General features: G+C 39.8%; 1 protein-coding gene across 1 annotated transcript in view; it reads right to left on the reverse strand.

The window, feature by feature from the left end:
• The window catches only part of ncalda (neurocalcin delta a), a 74,539-nt gene extending 73,291 nt beyond the window's left edge, over positions 1–1,248 (reverse strand). The window contains exon 1 of the mRNA XM_085802934.1: positions 1,079–1,248. The gene's annotated coding sequence lies outside the window, so the exon portion shown is untranslated. The remainder of the gene's footprint in view (positions 1–1,078) is intronic.
• Between the last annotated feature and the right edge of the window lie 17,445 nt (positions 1,249–18,693).

The raw sequence follows: 18,693 nt of genomic DNA on the forward strand, positions 1-18,693 counted from the left end.
AAAGCGCAATTATTTGAAATTACTGAGCAGATTCATCAGTAAAAACTATTGCTGCCTAATGAAAACAAAACTACTAAAAACCTAATGCAGTGTTCACAGACTTAGTTTCTATGTATTTACATAGAGAGTGTAAATAACAAATTGGGATTGAGATTTACACCTATATCCTACTTAAATGTAAACAAATTAGCTTTCTCTTATGGAAAACGAACAATAAATCAGAGTGTGGCACTTTATAGTGAACAGGAGGCTGATATTTTTTCAAAGAAATAAGATTGTTTTCTATTTAAATGTCTGTTTGAGGTAAAAAAAAAATAAAAAAAAAATAATAATAAACATGTCAAATGATATTGTAGTTGCCATTCGTGATTTGATATGAATGGAATTAAGTGACTGTCAGAAATCAGCAGATGATACAGATCACTGATCCCTGAATCAAAATTGTATTGTGATATCAGCAAACACTGATTCATTGTCAGTTTCATTGATATGATATCTATTAAACTTGTGATTTACAGCCCTGGCAACAGGATCATAATCTCAGTATAGGCTATTATGTCTGATCTTAGGTTCCTCAATCTGAACTTTCTGCTCACTATAGGGAACAGTGAAGCTCAGTCAGTTATTGTCTTTACCTGCAGCTCAACCCGAGCAAATCTTCACAACAACATCTGTAGACACACAACAGCAGCAGCAGCAGCAGCAGCAACATCTGTAGACGCACAACAGCAGCAGCAGCATCGACTCTGAGCCAAACATCTGTGATTAGTGTCATACACCAAGCTGCATTAGCTTAGCAGGCTAAGATGCTACTAACTGCTCCACACGGTTTTTACTGTGAGCTGACCTGTGCGCACTCACACACACTGACATACACTGACACACACTGATAACACATTTACACACACACTGTAACGACATAAACCCGTCTTGTAAACGAAAGTGTGTGTGCAAGTTAATGTTTATCAGACCACTTGTAGCCTAACGTTATACACACTGAGCCAGGTGAGGACTACAGAGTTTAACCACAGCTGTGTCTGGTGTGTGTCTGTCTCTCTGTGTGTATGTGTGAACCTACCGGGTCTAAAGCAGCAACAGGAGCGATAAACACCGGGGAAAAAGCTTCAGTCGACCGTGTCTTTTTCTTCATCTGCCGGTAAATCGGTAAAAGATACGCGACACACAGAGAGAGACAGGAGGAACACATGTATCCCAACAAGTGTCAGTGTGCAGTTAGTTACGTCAAAGATCGTCGAGAGCGAAGATGAGCCGCTCCGCAGCGAAACTGTGCCTCGGGTGAAACATACATTTAGCTTTAATTTTCCCACGTAAATTGACTAAAGAGAGGATGACCGCTGCGTTATCTTTTGTTTTACTTATGTATCATTGGAAAAACAGGTGAAAGAAATAGAAACGCTGTTCTCGTTTGTGGTATCCAGAAAATAACAGAGTGAGACTTCTGTCATCTTCCTATTCTTTAACCACTGTGAGCCAAAGGACTTTATTATATTTTGTAAAATAAACCTCTGGCGCCACTTAGTGAGCAAACAGTGAAAATGAACCATTCCCCCAAGATCTAGGAAAAGTGTTAAAGTTTTCCTTTCTTTCAGCAAATGACTTCCTGACACATTTTTCACACCTATTTTAAACAAACCTTTACTTTACATGCTGTTGCTCACCCTGAGGTTTCTGCTAATTTTTCCCCTGTAAAAAGGGTTTTCTTAAGTCGATGTGAGGGTCCAAGGGTAGAGGATGTTGTCAAGATGCTGTATAAGCCCTTTGAGACTAACTGTAAAAATGGGCTATACAAATAAAATAAATTTACCTTCCCTTGCCCTGCCATTTTCTAAAATAGCCTATATTCAATATTAAGCCCAAGAGCCATTAACCACAAGCCAAGTGCAGAGCCTCCATTTAACCTTACTTTTAACATTTTGTAAAAGTCACACAACTCAATTTGAAACATTGTTTTTTTTTTTATTATTATTATTATTTTTATTTTATGAATCTAAGCTATCTAAAGCTACATTTGATGATGCCCATGTGTGGTGTGATTATAAACCAGGTCTAGGATTAATATCAATACCTGGCCTGCATGCCGGCTGCCCAGTTTAGGTAGAAGCAATATGACCCACAGGCCAGTGGGTTTTTAAAGAGTTAAAGTATCAAAACCTCAGTCCACAGAGAAATGCACATAACCTGTATAGCATGTAGCATTTCGTTTTTTTGGGTGTTTACTAGAAATCTGCTTAATTTTGTATTCAGGACTTGGAACCACAAATATGTATCTTCTTATGGATCAAAACTCCACCAAAGTGTAAATAAATATGAGACCTTTGAAATACAACAATTTAAATCAGCAGAAGGCTCTGCTCTGTGAAAACAGGAGCTGCTATAATATTTTACGATGCCTGTGCAGAGTTGTGACAGTGTGGATCTGCTTTGGTTGTAAATAAGATGGGATAAGATGCCTTTATTGTGACTCCATTAAAATACAATGAAATTGCAACTGTCCATCACAGTGGTAAGATTGAGGTAGGTTAAATAAAGATTAGATGAAGAAACAAACTTGGCAGGTTATAGAGGATAAAGTATCGCCTCCCTGAGGGCAGAAGTTCAAAATGGAGGTAACCAGGATGGCAGGAGTCTTTTTAGATCTTAATAAAAATACATAAACAACATACTGGACCTTGTTGCAAATATAAGTCAATAAATCAATTAATCACCCTTGTGTTTAATGAGGGGCATGGAGTTGTTTACAGCTAAGACCAGCAGATGGTGATCAAGTGCTGTTCTCCACACGATGGTCACATTGTCAATTTATCTCATACAAGTTCAAATATAAGATTTAATATTTCAGGTTCATCCTGCTGAATGCTCTATTATTATTATAAGATATTCATCTCAACGCTACTGTATCTAGACGTGACCATATATGTGTAAGGACATTTTGAATAATACATTGAGAAAAACAAATAGTTTTTACACTAACTGTCTTGCATTCATGTGTGTATGTGTGTGTGTGTGGATTAGAGGCAGTTTGTACCTCACACACATCACTGACATGCCACTGTTACCCCATCTAACCTCAACCCCCCCTGTTTTAATCTAAATAATTGTCCTTATCATTAATCTCTGGCACTTAAAACTAAAACATTCACCACACTGCTCTGGATCAAACACAGATTTGTCCCCATCCTGATGTAGTGTGTGTTCTCCCCCCCTCCACCTTGCCACCTCGCCACCTCCTCACCCATGCATCAGTCCGATCTGTCCATAAATCTACTTCTCATTTTAATGAGTAGAGACGTAATAAACAAGAAGTGATGCCGGGCGTGGTAATAAATTCAGCAGGAATACTAATTGGGGTTTTGAAGGGTCAGAGGACTGTGCCTGTATCATAAAGCACTCTGTCCCTCGCCTCTGACGCTGTAGTTCTCATATTATGCATTAATATTTCCCCCCATTAAAGCACTGGGCGAGCTAGAAATTCAAACAATAGATTTTGACTATGAAAATCTTAATCTTTTATGACATAATACCATTAAAGGGCACTGGGATTTATTTATATACTCTGCTTCATTTTTAGGTCTATAATTTCCAATAGAGCTGCTCTCATGCTTCATATAGAAACTATAACAACTCCAGTTATCAAGGAGCCGATCTGTGCTACTTATTATTGTCATCAGACTTAATTGAAATGTTGTTTTCTGTAGAAAATCTTGATGTGGGCGTGGTGGGGAGAAATGAAACTGAAAGAAGAATTTCTATTGTCAAGAAGCAAAACAAATCTATTCTTTGTTCGTCCGCAAATCTTTAATTACTGTTAATCACAATTAACTGGGCCAATAAAGTAAAGATAGACTTAATGGACAGTCGAGGCCCAAAATGACCATTCTGTAATCCAACAAAAAGAAGCCCAGTGAATAGAGGCAAAGAATTCTATAATAAGTAAAGCTTGGTGATCAGAGGAGAGCGTGGAAATGGCCTAAAAAACAAAGGAATGTGTCCAGAGGGGCGGATTACATTTATCAGGGCTGCAGAGCTGCCATGCACAGACAGAGACAGGATCAGAGGAGGATAACTCACAGAAAGCATCAGGCTTAGTGGGAAAAGGCAAAGAAAAGAACAGAACAGAACAGGGGGTGTTGGGGGGGGGGGGGGGGGGGGGGGTCTGAATAATAATAATAATAAAACAGTGCATGTATGAAATGGGACAAAACCGAATTTTAATTATTTCACTTGTATTTTGGAACATGAAATTGCTAATTATGCCAACAATAATTTCGTAAAATTGTTATCTCCAGAAAAGATTTGCTCATGCCTTTTACGGCGTGCAGGATTTTTAAATGAATTAATTAGGCGATCACAGTAATTACTGTTTATATTGTTGTTAATGAGCCCAAAGGCAAGCGAGCTGCACTCATCCAAATTACACTCATGAGGCACGGAGCCAAGAAAAGGTCCAAACCAGAGTGCCGCATGTTAAACATTCCCTGAGTCTTCCTGGTTAAGAGATAACCAAGAAGAGCAGGCTGAATAATACTTAAAACAATTAGATGCATTAATGGGAAAGATGGGTTGGTCAAAAGCAAATTAAAAGGTTTAAGAGCATAATAATAATAATTTAAAAAATGCAGTGTTTAACCTTTGTGTTTCAAAAAGTCACTGCTGATCTGATAGCAACCCTAGTTTATTAATATGCACGTGGAGCAGACGTGTCAGATCACAATCACTGTCATTTTCATCATTTTGCCTTTTTTCATATCATTTGTCATTTTGTCAGACGTCTATCTCAGGGTTTTTTCTTCCACGTTTGTCAAATTTGGTCTCACATTTATACTGGCAGCATCTTTTTTCCCCCCACGTTGTATTTTTTTTCATCATGCACGGCAGCTATCTGAAAGACACACAGCAGCTGAGCATCAGAATGGAAAGGTCTCATTGTACATAATCAGGTTTGTGAGTGAGTGACACACACACACACACACACACACACACACACACACACACACACACACACACACGCACGCACGCACACATGCACGCACACATGCACGCACTGATCCCTGTGGAGAAATTTGTTTTGTATTAGTGAAAATGTCAAAGTAATGGAGTTTACACGACAGTGGTTTTTATATTCTGGTGGAAAAGCTTTGTCGTCTGTTTTTCTTTCTTTTTAATAATTGAATACAACTCCAGTCACCCTCAAAGAAATCGCTGCAAGATGGAAGTGAAGATTTCACTTTAAAAAATAAAATAAAATCTTGCCTAACTCTGTTTGAGTGACTGATTGAATTGGAGATTGCAACATTAGCCAATCATTAATAAACACTTACATCCAAATGTATTATCTGGCTCTGTGTTTCTAACATGATCCATGAACATGATCCAATTAGTTGCTGGTCATAAGAAATAAAACCTGGACACAGGATTGTTTACTTTGCATCAGGGAAAGTGTCCTAGCTCAGCAATTATTGGAAATATACACAGTATATGTGTTTTATTTTCAGTTCCAAGTAAAAGCTTATATTGAAAGATAAGAGCAGAAAATTAGGAACTTGGGCTGACAAATTCCCTTTTCTGATCAACCATCCACACCTAATGATTGTTTTATAGTCTGAACTAAGAAGAAAGTAGAAATTAGACCAGAGGAAAGTGTAATACTGTAGCTGCAGGTACAAATTCAGAGACCAATCACATTTATCACACATGTAATCAATATGCCGATCATAACTTCTCATAAAACAAGGCCACATCCTCAAAAGCCAATATTCCCAGAGACCAGAGGAGAGAAAAAACAAACAAATAAAACTAATTGTCTTTTTAATTTCAGTAATTTGAGCAGCTGATTAACACACCAATGTCCCAGCAACTATCCCACTATATACAAAGTATATTGCTGTGTGTGTGTGTGTGTGTGTGTGTGTGTTTGCATATGTAGCCTATATGTATAGATGGGTGTGGTGTATGCCTTTGTGTTTATGTCAGATGCAGTGAGGAGGAGGAGGAGGAAGGCAGAGAGAGAAACAGGGAAGATGCTGCACGTGTGTGTTCTGGGGGGTCATCCAGAGTTGATGAAGTCTTCCTGCTTCCTGCTGCAAAAGAACAGGGAAAAGAAAAAAAATTCAGTCGCCTTGGCAACCATCAAGCCCACCCCCAACTCAGGTACCCACACACGCGCACACATACACACACACGTGTCTGTCTCCTCAGAGAGTGATGGCTGCTCTGAAGTCGACCGAGGTGTTTTAAAATCTGCATTAAAGTGGCGACAATGAAACATTCACTGAGCAGGAGAAATGTAGAGCAGTGATGAGAGGTAGGGGGGCTTTCACCTTCTTTCAACCTCTGTGTATGAAATCATGCACCTGTGACCTGTCACACAGTCAATCTGCAAAACTGTACTCACATTTTTCACCCCATAAAATGCAGACCTACAGTACTATAAAGCATAAAAACATTTTAAATGTCATGTTTCTACAACTCAGATCTTACAGAAAATCCCCAATTCCCCCTGCCATGGTTTGGGGTTTTTCCCCCCCAACAACAGCACTTTGAAAGCAGCAGAAATAAATATGAAACAGAAGTTTAATTCTGTAACCGAGACCATGTTTTTGTGTGTGAGCAGAGCTGATCCCAGTCTGTGGGTCGGGCAGCTGCGGTGCAGGAGAATAACACCAATCAGCAGCTCTGATTGAGATGCTGCCTCAAACTGCTCTGACTGAGACCAGATGGAGCACAGACCCTGATTTACAGAGGGTCACACACACACACACACACACACACACACACACACACACACACACACACACACACACACACACACACACACACACACACACACACACACACACACACACACACACACACACACACACACACACACACACCACACACACATAAATGTAAAAGAGCCTACAGATACACACAAAGCAAGCACATATATAATCTTGTTGGTTGCACGACACACAGGCCTTGATGCAAACATACAGGAGAGAGAGCGGTGTGTGTTGTGTTGTGCAATGACAAAAAACCTTGACTATTACAAAGTCTTTACTGTCCTAACCCTTGATAATAAAAACTCAACCTCACTGTGTATGTACTCAAAAGTCTGGAAGCTCCTCTGTGTTTAAGTGACTGACAGCTTGATTTGAAATCACAGGAAATACTGCAGGTCTGTAACCACGTATACATATGCATGAATGATACACACAGAATCCGCCAAGATTACACAAACAGGGAATAAATAAGATTGCAAACCTTACAAAAGGTTTCTTTTTTCTGTTGTTGTTCTTTCTACCAAACAAATGTCCACAAAACAATTGCACTGGAAAAATACATTAACAAAATGCACATGTGCCATTTCAACATATTAAGAAAAATTGGGTGTAATTATTTTCGTATTGCATATTAATAACTTCCCTAACGTTCCCCCTCTCTCTCTCTCTGTCTGTCTCTGTCGCTCTCTCAGACGTTTATCTAAATAGATGCTCTCTAATTAATGTGTCTGGCGGCCTTATTATTCTTTGAGGGTGATATTTTCCTGTGATGAAAGGCAGAGAAGGTCAATTTTAACAGAGACCCATGGGAGAGAACAGGACGAGTGGTGAGTGTGTGTGTGTTTACCTGTGTGTGTGTGTGTGTGTGTATGTACGCGCATTACTCTACAGCCACTGGGTTTAGTGTGTGAATAGATTAACTGTGGTGTGTGTGTGTGGGTGGGGACACATCTGTAATGCTGCATTTCACCATCAGGCTCCTTTAGTTCACAACCTTTTGAAGGGAAAACAATAAAGTAAACACCACTGCATTTGATTTGGGCTTCAATTGAAATAAATGTAATGTGTATTAGAAACAATAGAATAACTACACATAAATGTGACCAATAAAATTTGTCTTGGCAGGAAGCCTGTTCTCTCTGACTGACCATCATAGAGAAGAAAGGCTACAGAGAGACAGAAACGATTCATTTTTTAAGTGTCCTCCAGGACTGTATGAATAATATTAATTACCTTCATGTTTCAAAATATTAGATAAACATAAGTGCTGCTGAAGCTCCTTTTTTTTCGGTTGAAACTTTTTTTTTTTTTTAACCTTCCTCTCCTCCTACTATAGGTTTATTTCTTGCATAATCCTCAGTGTTGGTGTTGTGGAATAAAAACCAAAAACTAAACTAAAAAACATAAAAAGTTTTAGTAAATATTCATTTTCAACAAACTTTTGCACTTTGTTTTGCTCCGAAATATCACATCTCACTCTCTCAGTGCTGCTTCAGTGATTAATGCTTATGGGAAAACATGCAGAGCAAGAGGTCTCTAGCCCTCCACACTTCCCTTTTTGTCCAAGTATGTTGCCGTACCTGCCAGGTTTATGTTCAAGTGGCCGTAGTGTGTACTACAGGAGCAAAGCAGGAAGTAAGGTGAAGTCCTAACCAGACTGTAAATAACGATGGACGTGGCCACCAATTAGCCAATGCCTGACCTCAAGGCTAATTGGTGCATGTTGCCTCACTGACTCACCTATACCTGTCACTCAAGGCAGCACAGCGTTAATTATGCAGGACTTTGAGCGTTAATAACATTTCAAACGAATGAGTTCTATAGAAATTCCCCTCACAATGGTCTTGAAAGAGGAAATGAGACCAAGATAGGTTTATTGGGTATCTTAACCCTTAAACAGGCAGGAGTGGAAAATAAGTTGCAAAAAATAATTTAATGTTATCACTCATCTCTTTAGGCCCTAAGAAAAATATTTCAAAATTCAAAATATATATATATTAAATATTTTGGATTTTATGAGTTGTATCTCCCGGGATACGTTGCCCTATTAAGGTATAAAAAGAGCCCAAATGATAAACATATTAATGCTCATTTTGATGAAGATAAGTTATACATTGTTATATTCCTTGGTCATTTACATTACACATAGACCTTTTAAAGTTGATTTTATTAATTTTTTCCAATCCAACTTTGTAATCTCATTAGAAAGCAGTCTCATAAAGAAGTGACACGCCACTGCTGCTACTCCATAAAAAAATCCTAGTGGAAACACTGTTTTATAGTGAAGACAGGCAACAAACTTTTGTATGTTTCCAAGTCTGCATAAGGGAGAAATTTAAAAAATATATTTTTGCATTTACCTTTAGAGAGACAGAATTTTATGTTTGTATTTCGCACTAATCTTAAATTAACTCATAATAACATTGTATTCTAACATTTTGCACATGGGAATGGCAGAAGATGGCAAAATACTTGCTTGTTTTGTGCACATAGTTAGGAAAAGACTGAAAAACAAAAAGATCTTGTGGGCTGCCTGACTCAGGTGTTTTATGTTTGTGTCTTAGATAATGTCTTTTTCGCTGTAGTTTCAGCCTCAGCAAGGTAGGGATCTACTTGTTAAAAACAGAATTGTTATAATTGTTATAAGCTAAGAGATATGATTTTGAGTTGTGCATTTTGAGCCAAAAGTATAAAGGCCCCAAGTCAAAAGCTTTCAAAACTTCTATGTATAGGAAATAATAAAAACGAACTAGTGAGATTGATAAATCTGTGCAGGAGTGTTTTGCTTCACAAAGAAAGAATAAAAACACTCTCTCCAACTTTTGCAGTCCAATGGGCTTTATGCACAGTTCCACTACTTCCTGAAATAAGCCAGCTCCTTTATTTCCTGTCTTACATTATTGGACCCACTGATTAATACAGGTGTGTCTGACCATTGTTGTGAGGTCAGACACACCTGGATTAATTAGTGGGTCCAATAATGTAAGACAGGAAATAAACGAGCTGGCTTATGGAACTGTGCATAAAGTCCATTTGCAGTCAAATTGTTTTTCATCAACAAAAATTTGTCACACAGATCTTCATTGGGTACCCCCCCCCCCCCACACACTTTACATTATACCGTGACTATTTCATATCGTGAGTCCTATGTCGTATTTCGTAAAGTATCGTGAATTGACTATTTGTTACACCCCTAACTACATACATACCACCAGTTATTATTTATTTTTAGCTATTTATAGTCTGTATTTATTGTTGTGTTGTGTGTGACTGGTTCTGTGACAGCAGTTGACCACATCCTTTCTTTTCCCATAAAATGACCTAGCCGAGATGCCCTGCTTGAAAATAAATATATTTATTTAAGTAAAATACAGTTATACTGTTGTAATGGGCAAAGCTGTGCATGATAATATCTGATACTGCAGTAATTATTAGCATGCCTTCCAGTTTGAAACAACATTTTGAATAATGAACATTGACCAAATTTCTACCCCTAATCTGGCAACGTATCTCATGGGATACATACATTTCAAAAGCTGCTAAGTAACACCACAAACACAGTTGGAACATTTTTTCTTCATGAGAATGTTTAGACAACTGTTCTAATTCATTTTAGGAATTTATACTGTTATTTTATTGAAAATAAGTATGACTAATATATGATTAGTTCCACGGAAGGAAGCAGGTTCTCCACCACTGGCAGCCATGATGTTTTCAGATCAGGCTGATGAAACGATGAAAGATAGCCTGAACCAAATCATATCATCTAGATGCTAATACCAGACAAGACTTTTGATAAATGCAAACTTAATTAGTGAAAACCTCCCAGCACACCCCCTACAGGATGTTAAAGTGGGTGTATCTCCTGGTGCACGTTGGCTGTTTAAGGGTTAATATGGGAGTCTATGGGGATTGACTCACTTTTGGAGCCTCCAGTGACTATTGGACAACAACTCCGTCAATGGCTCAGTTCATTTAGTGTTTAGGACAGACAGTCAATATTGTTTCTATTAACCACAATTTAAAGAGGAACTATGCAAGTCCAGTCGCTTTTTCACTGTTTCGCTAGTCTCGCTCGCCAGACCCTCCTCCAGAAAAGAAGGAGAGTCTGGCTGCTCCGCCTATGATTCTGCGATCAGAGAAAAAAACACTCCGGCCGTTTGGAATTCTTTCAACCAGTCACAATCGTTGTGATCGGCGCATGGATGTATTATATTGGATCGGCGCCGTAGCAACGCCGTAGCAACGCCGTAGCAACGGTGCGCTTGCAAAATATTGCCGGTTGGAAACTGGATTTCGGTCCGCGGTGTAACGACGGTCGGCAACCGTTGACGGATATTTATCCTTTTGTTTGGTTAAACGGCGGTTGGCAACCGCTGACGGATATTTCTTCCTCTGTTCAGTTCAAGACACGGATGTATAATAGATCCATGGTTCGGTTCCTGTTGTTGTATGTTGATGTTTCCCTTTACCGGGCGGACTGTGAAAGCTGCAGCACGGAGGCGGGACTTCCGCCGGGTGGCTCGTTCCGACCAATCAGAGGCTAATCGCAGCAACGCACTTCCGTCAGGCCAGACTACTGTTTCGCTAACCCTCCTCTTGGCATTGTTTACAACAAAGCCGGCGAGAAAGCAATCAATAGAGCGGTAGATAACGTTATATATCATATACGATATTACGACATGTATATTTGTGTAGTTTATTCAGAGAGACTCCATTCTCCCTCATCAAACCATCACAATTATTCCAAAGCTGTTTAATTAAGGTAAAAATATAGCATAGTTAAGCTACAAATCTTGCATAGTTCCTCTTAAACTAAATAATATTTTTCTTTGAATTGGATTCAACACTGTTCACCTACCTCAGTCTCATGATCAGACCATTTCAGTAATTGTTGATCAGTATTACGGTACACACTGACATCTTACAGCTGTTGTAAAGCTGGCCTGACCCTTGACCTCCCTCTGCTGTAGAGCATATGGGGGACTCTCCATCCATGTTACAAGGCTCCATAAACCCTCTCCCTATCATCATCCAGACTCAGATATAGGCCTACTGACAAGTCTTTAGCTCACTGATCCCCAGTCCACCTGTCTGCGTTGTCATTCATGTTATAGCGCAGTAGTGTATATATGCTCTGTACTTGTTTACCTCTGAACTCAGCTGCTGTGATGGCAACTGGCTGAAACCTGCAATAATGAGACCTGCAATTAGCACTAGCCAATCAATGGGGTAATTGCAGAGCAAGACTGATGGACTGTGAGGGGGAGAGGAGGGGTTTGCTGCCGGCACCATATCGATTTCCCTCAAACCAATTAGTTGGTTTCCACCACTTTGGAGTGTTGGTCCCCAGCCATCTGCTTCTGTACAGAGAGGAGAAAACATACTGTTGTATAGATTGTATGCTGCACAGAACCACTTCTTATTTATCCATGGGTGGCTGCACTGGGAATTTAAATTAGGATTCCTGTCCATAAATTCGTTTTCATACATTTTGTGAAAAGCAAATAAACCTTGAACCACACATACCATGTTTTGGGTGGATGTGAATTTATCTGATTCCCTCATCAATAACGTGGCAACTGTTGCTGTTGTAGGTTGGTTGCTATGAGCAAAGATCAACAAACAGTCGATATTAGGCAGGTTAAAGCCTCTAGATTCCCCTTCAGCAGTTTCCAGTGGTGATAGCAGGTTGAAACAGAGATGGACAAATGATTGTGTGATCCGAAATGATAGTTATAGCTAACAGCTGTAGCTAGCTAGCTAGCTAGTTAAAAGTAGGGTTGGAGATCCAATTCTGGAGCATTTTTTTTACAAAATTGTTTAAAATCCTCTTCACACTACGATTGCAATGAATTAATTAAAAGCTTTTTCACAACAATGAAGAAAGTCAGTCACCTGTGGGACGGACAATCCTGTAAAAACAGCATCCAATCATCGTGAATGTGACGTTAAAATCAATTGGATCATGATGTGTCAATCAAGCTGCCGTCTATCTGGAGACCTGGGAGGGGGGTTCGTAGTCCAATGAAATCCTTACATGAAAGTCAATAGGGCCTGACACAAAAAGGTCCATAAAACTACACAAAAACCTTGTAATATTCCTCCTTACTGCTCGTCCGCTGCAATCCAAGTGTCCTGAAGGGATATAATCCAGAGTTTACTCGAAACTACGCCATTTAGGACATTTTTACAGCCTAAAGAGTCCTGAATTGAATTTGCCTGGGGGCGATACAGTACTGTTTAGGCTGTAAAAATGTCCTAAATTATGTTGTTTCAAGTAAACTCTGGACTGATCCCCAATAAAGTTTTCATTGGACCCCCTTCCCGGGTCTCCATATGCACTTTGAGGAATAAAAAACTACTCCGGAGTATTCATCCGTATGAGGGTGAGTCAATAATGACTGAATTTAATTTTTTGGTGAACTATTCCTTTAAGTTGAGGTTGCCTTGACAACCTCACAAGTCCAGGGTTAAAAACTGTCTGAGGGAACTAACAACAATGAATCTGTTGATATGGAAATACAAAGTTTGTGGACCAAACCTACAAACATTGGCTGTTGGTTGGGTTGGGAAGGGAAATAAAAAGTCCTTCCCAGCGTTTTGTCCTGACCCCATTGGGCTAATCCACCCTCGACCTCCTGACATATTTGCTCTGCATCACTGAGATGTATAAAGAACGACACAGAACAGCCTATGTTCATATGAGATGGATGGATCAACAAAACACAGGACTCCCACGTAAAAAAAAACAATAGTGTGTGTCATTTCTTTTATCCACTGGCCTACTGTTCAAACACACAAACACATGTTGTTACTCTTGTAACCATGACAAGGAAGGTCCTCTAATCTTCTGTAGTAGTAAAAAGTAGTTTCTGTTGCCTAGGCCTAAACCTAACCAAGCTGTAACTGTTTATCATAGCAACCAAGGTCTGACCCGTCTGCCTCCATAGCTGCACCTATTTTTGGAGAAACCCCTATAGGTCGTATCAGAAAAGAAGAGCAACTTATAGTTACAGTAGATCCTATCAACTTAAAGATATTGTAGCATACGGCCAATGTTATTTTGTGGACTGTCGGTGAATCAGCTGATCGTTTATAATGGGTCGATGCAATCTCGTGTGTACTAGGGCTGACGTCAAAACCCAGAGGTTCAGCATTGCGCTGGTTCCCGGAAAAGAAAGTGAATGGGATTTTTGCATTGCGTTTTGGATTATGTCATAAAATAAGATCAGGTTTTTACGATACTTACAAGTTTTGTTCAGCAAAATAATCTTTTCTACCATATTTGAAGCTTAAATGCGACCTAATTTGACCTAATTTGAGGTAAAATCCCATTTAAAACATGTATTGACTTTTAAACGAAGGAACGGAAGTGCTAAAAGCTCTAAGAGAGTTCTGGGTTTACTGGCAGACTCTATTACAGTATGATATGTGCTAAAGAGATTGATGCTGAAGCCTGAAAAATCAGAAATGAGGCATCATGGTACAGGAGTGTCGAGGTACTTTGTCCGAGTAATATTGACACGAGATAAGATCAGAAATGTAAAAAGCAGAACAAATAACCCAGGATCCAAAATGGTGTGATGTTAGGTTTGGCTCTGCAGCTGACATGCTCATATTCTCAGTATATACAGTATATATTTTCATATGCAGTCCAACAGAAACAGAAATCTATATCCACAGGATCACTTTTGTTACTGTCTTCTATGAACCGTAATCTTAGCCGGCTCGGGCTTGTTCAAACACAGCTCAATAGCTTTACAATCATTTTTTTCTCTCAGGTTACATATGAAGAATTCATTTTTTTTTTTTTTTATCAGAAAGGTTATGATCCACAGCTACTTCTTCCACTACCAATGAAGTCCTCCTCTGCTTATTATCCTCTCTTTGCTGAGGTGAACACACAGACACATACAGGCCTGGTATTGATTTGGAGCACTATTTTCCAAGATGTCTTTTTTCTATTCATGCTCAAGTAATGTGCAAAAGGCCAGTCTCTCCTCCAAGTGAAGCCATTAATGCATGCAACCTGTCCAGCCAACCATAATAATAGAGCCACTTGAGATCAGCACTGCAGCATGTTTTTTTTTTCTCCTCCCCTCCTTCTTCTTCCAGGGACCACAATCAGAAAAAATTATTTCGTGCTTTTCACAGAAAAAGCTAAATGGATCTCTAATTATAATGACCTTCTCTGAAAAGGTTGAGCCGTAATTGGAAAACAGCCCTGGAGTACAGGCCATCTTCTGCAGAAGTGGCTGGGATGGAGGAGAGGGAGAGAGGGAGAAAGGGAGAGAGAGGGGAGGAGAGAGGGGAGAGCGGTGAGGGATTTGTGAGGTGGATCAATTCTGGCATCAAAATGGCAAAAAAATGATGAAAAATATAAGAAATTCTTTCCTCGGGGTCTGTCTCTCCACTCCCTCTCTCTTTCCTCTTTCAGGTTGTTTATTCAGATGTGCAAAGGTGAAACGGCACAGTGCTGAGGATGAAATGATGATGATGAATGATTGATTTAACGATAAATATTTCACCTGTCTGCTTTTCAAAAATGGAAAAGCCCATTGCACTCTTGAGATGTTTATCTATATATCTACATCTCCCTCTCTCTCGCTCTTTCTCTCTATATATGTGTGTGTGTGTGTATGTTTATATTTATGTGTATTGAGAGCTTAATGATATGTGCAGCTTTGCCCACAGCTCATTTTATTTATTTATTTATTTTTTACAGCAATTTCCTACACTCCAAGTGAAAGAAACTTCACTGGAACGATCTCTCTCTGAGGGAAGGGACAGAGGCAGAGGGAGGAGAGGATGGTAATTGCTGCAGAAAATCAAAACGTCCTTTGCAGATTAGTTTGGCAGCATTTTTATCAACTCATATTGTACGTAACATATTTTATTATTTCTGCAGCCATTAACATAGGGCGACTGTATCCATGCTTTTCATCCATTCTAATCTATTGTTCTTTGCATTCATTTTCCTCAGACTCATCAGAAAGTGCCCCCCCCACAACACACACATACACACACACACACACACACACACACACACACACACACACACACACACACACACACACACACACACACACACACACACACACACACACACACACACACACACACACTGTACTGTCTATCTGCATGCACTGGCCATCTTTCTCTCTTCTCTGCTACATTCACAGACCATCACAATGGGAGCTGCTGCTAGCAAGAAGAGAAAACTGCTTTCTCAAGCATACTGTCTCCTTCCCTTTATTGTCTTGAACAAAGCCAGTTTATTAATCCAAAGGCAAAGAGAGAAGAGAAGGAAAAAGAGCAAAAAAAAAAAAAAGAAAAAGAAAGGGAAAGGAAATAAGAGAGAGAGAAAAAGAGCAGGGTGAACAGAATGGCAAGTCAAAGCAGTTTTGAGTTTCATCTCATTTTTCTTTGAGAACTGAGCAGTGGGGAAAAAAAGAAATCAATTATGGAGCACACCTGAATATTATTTCGAGCACCCAGCCACCCACTCGCTAACCGTCCCCTAGAAAACCAAATTACTCAGCAAACTTATCGCTTGCTGTAGCAGGTCTGGTATTAAAGAAAACAATCAAGCAGGCCTGGATTAATCTCTGACAGCCGCCTTATCTTTAACTTGCACCTTTGTTATTTTCTGATGAGCTGCTCTTTTTTTTTCCCGCCACATTGTACCATACCTCACTGCCCCCTTTCATTTTCTCTATGGGCCACGGCAGAGGACCTTTCAGTTTATTAAAAAACCCTTTATTTGTGAAGAACAAAGAGGTGGCGAAGCCAAACAATAAGGTCAGGCAATCTCCTTTCTGCCAGCAGTCGCTCACCTGTTATTTGGAGTGTTATCAGTGCAGGGGAGGGATTTGCTGTAGGTGAGAGAGACGGACAGGACGACGGCAGATGCAACTGCTGCTGCTGCTGCTGTTGGTGCCGTGCGAGGGGTAGAAAGAAAAAAAAAAGAAGCTGATTGACATATATCAGCCTCCAGCCAAGACCTTTTGGCTGCTATTCATATCAAAGAAAAGAGGTCTCTGGCCACTGCACACCTCTGCTGGATTGTTATACAGGAAGTAGAGATTCAGAGGGGCAATGTTCCCAGAGCACACACACATTTTACACACACACATGTGCACAAATGCATTACAAACACACACACACACACACACACACATCAACAGTCCTATTTGATGTACAGCCCCGGTTGCCAGAGTTACAGCGTAGCCTCATTTAGCTTGTGGACTGATGGAGCTGAATGGAGCGGAGGATGCTGCACAGATTGCTCTTCGTTACTTACAAGTGACCCTCCCATCTCGCACCATTTGTCCTTGACAACCCAAAGAGAAAACACCTGCCACAACTGGACACAGGCAGCCACACATGTGAAACACTGCGCTGCCTCAGAGGGATGACGGACAGGTATCGACTGCAGGGATAAAAGGCAGGTAAACACAATTCTGATGTGTGCATTGGACAGAAGAGACGTGCCACAGGTCTTTAACACTGTTGATTTGTGCAGTATTTATGCTTAAATAATAATAAAAAAACATATCCTAAGTGAACATTTAATCAATTTGGAGACTTCTCAAGTATTTTCTATTCAATTTATTATGTGACGGGTGTAGAAATAATAGAAAACAAACAACAATAGAGGTTTTCTTTCTTGTTGGTTAGAGAGCTCAGCCGAATTCTGCTTCCCACCCGCCCATCCCAGCTCTGCCTTTATTCCATTAAATTCCACCCGTCCCAATCTGAAGCATTATCGGCTGTGACAAGCGTTGCTGTTCACCTTTTCCATCTTATCTCCCTCCTTCCACAGAGTGTCGTTCCTTTTTTTTTTTTGCTCTCTCTCTCTCTCTTGCTCCTCTTTCTTCTTGGATCCTAATACCTTCTTCCTTCACTGAAAGCAAACACAAACATAGTCACTTGAGGACACACACACACACATCAATGTAGATGATACACATTTGTGGTGATAAATATAGATAATAGAAAATGTAAGAATCCATCTCAAATGAATAGAAACACACACTATATAGTATTAGACCAAAAGTAAAGCCCTATATTCTCTTTGCTGCATAGTTTGCAGGGAAATGTGAACTATAGATGCAGGTCTTCAAAACTCTCTGACCTGGCCTATACATGGCATATTACACAGGGAAAACGTTTGGTCCTGCTATTGATGGAACAAGCAGTACAAAAAAGAACCTGGGTCTTTTGTAGGCAGGCAAGGGGACGTGGGAAATTTACACAGACTGTAAATAAAGTTAGATATAGCCTCCATGATGTCTCCTGCAGCTGTCTGAAGAGTGATCTTGAAGTTCAAAGAGAGCTGTTCCAGTGATGCCATGGAGCTGAGACGTTGGTGCATGGTGGCACTGAACTTTAAGCCTTGATAATTTTTAAAACAAGTTAGTATCTATAAAATTTGGCCCAGCGCAGTCATAATAAAATTAGACAATTAGCTGTAGAGACAAAACTTGTGTCTGTTCCAGGCAGTAAATATGATTATTTACGCTGTTAAAGGGACAATGAGGAGTTTTGGAAAGCAAAGTGTTTTCACACTACATTTCCGATGAGCCTCCGCGCGCACAGTGAAATTCTTGGACCGGTGCAAGACGGACAAAAGCGAAAAGAATGTTTTCAAATCAAGAATGAAAGTCGGAGGTTCGAAGACAATCAGATACCGTCGTAGTTCCGACCATAAACGGCGATTCTGCGGCATTATTCCCATGACCCGCCGGGCAGCGTCTGCGAAAACCGAAAGCAGGAAATGCTGGGCAAAAAACAAAATAACGATAAAGATAAAACAATATATTTATCGAAAATGGATCCATTAACAAGTGTGGGTAACGTAGATTCATCCACATTAATATGAGACCTTTTTTATAACCACATACAA

The sequence above is a fragment of the Trachurus japonicus genome, chromosome 16 (assembly GCF_045865225.1).
Source record: "Trachurus japonicus isolate A0001 chromosome 16, Traja_1.0".
In the NCBI taxonomy this organism is placed as follows: Eukaryota; Metazoa; Chordata; class Actinopteri; order Carangiformes; family Carangidae; genus Trachurus; species Trachurus japonicus.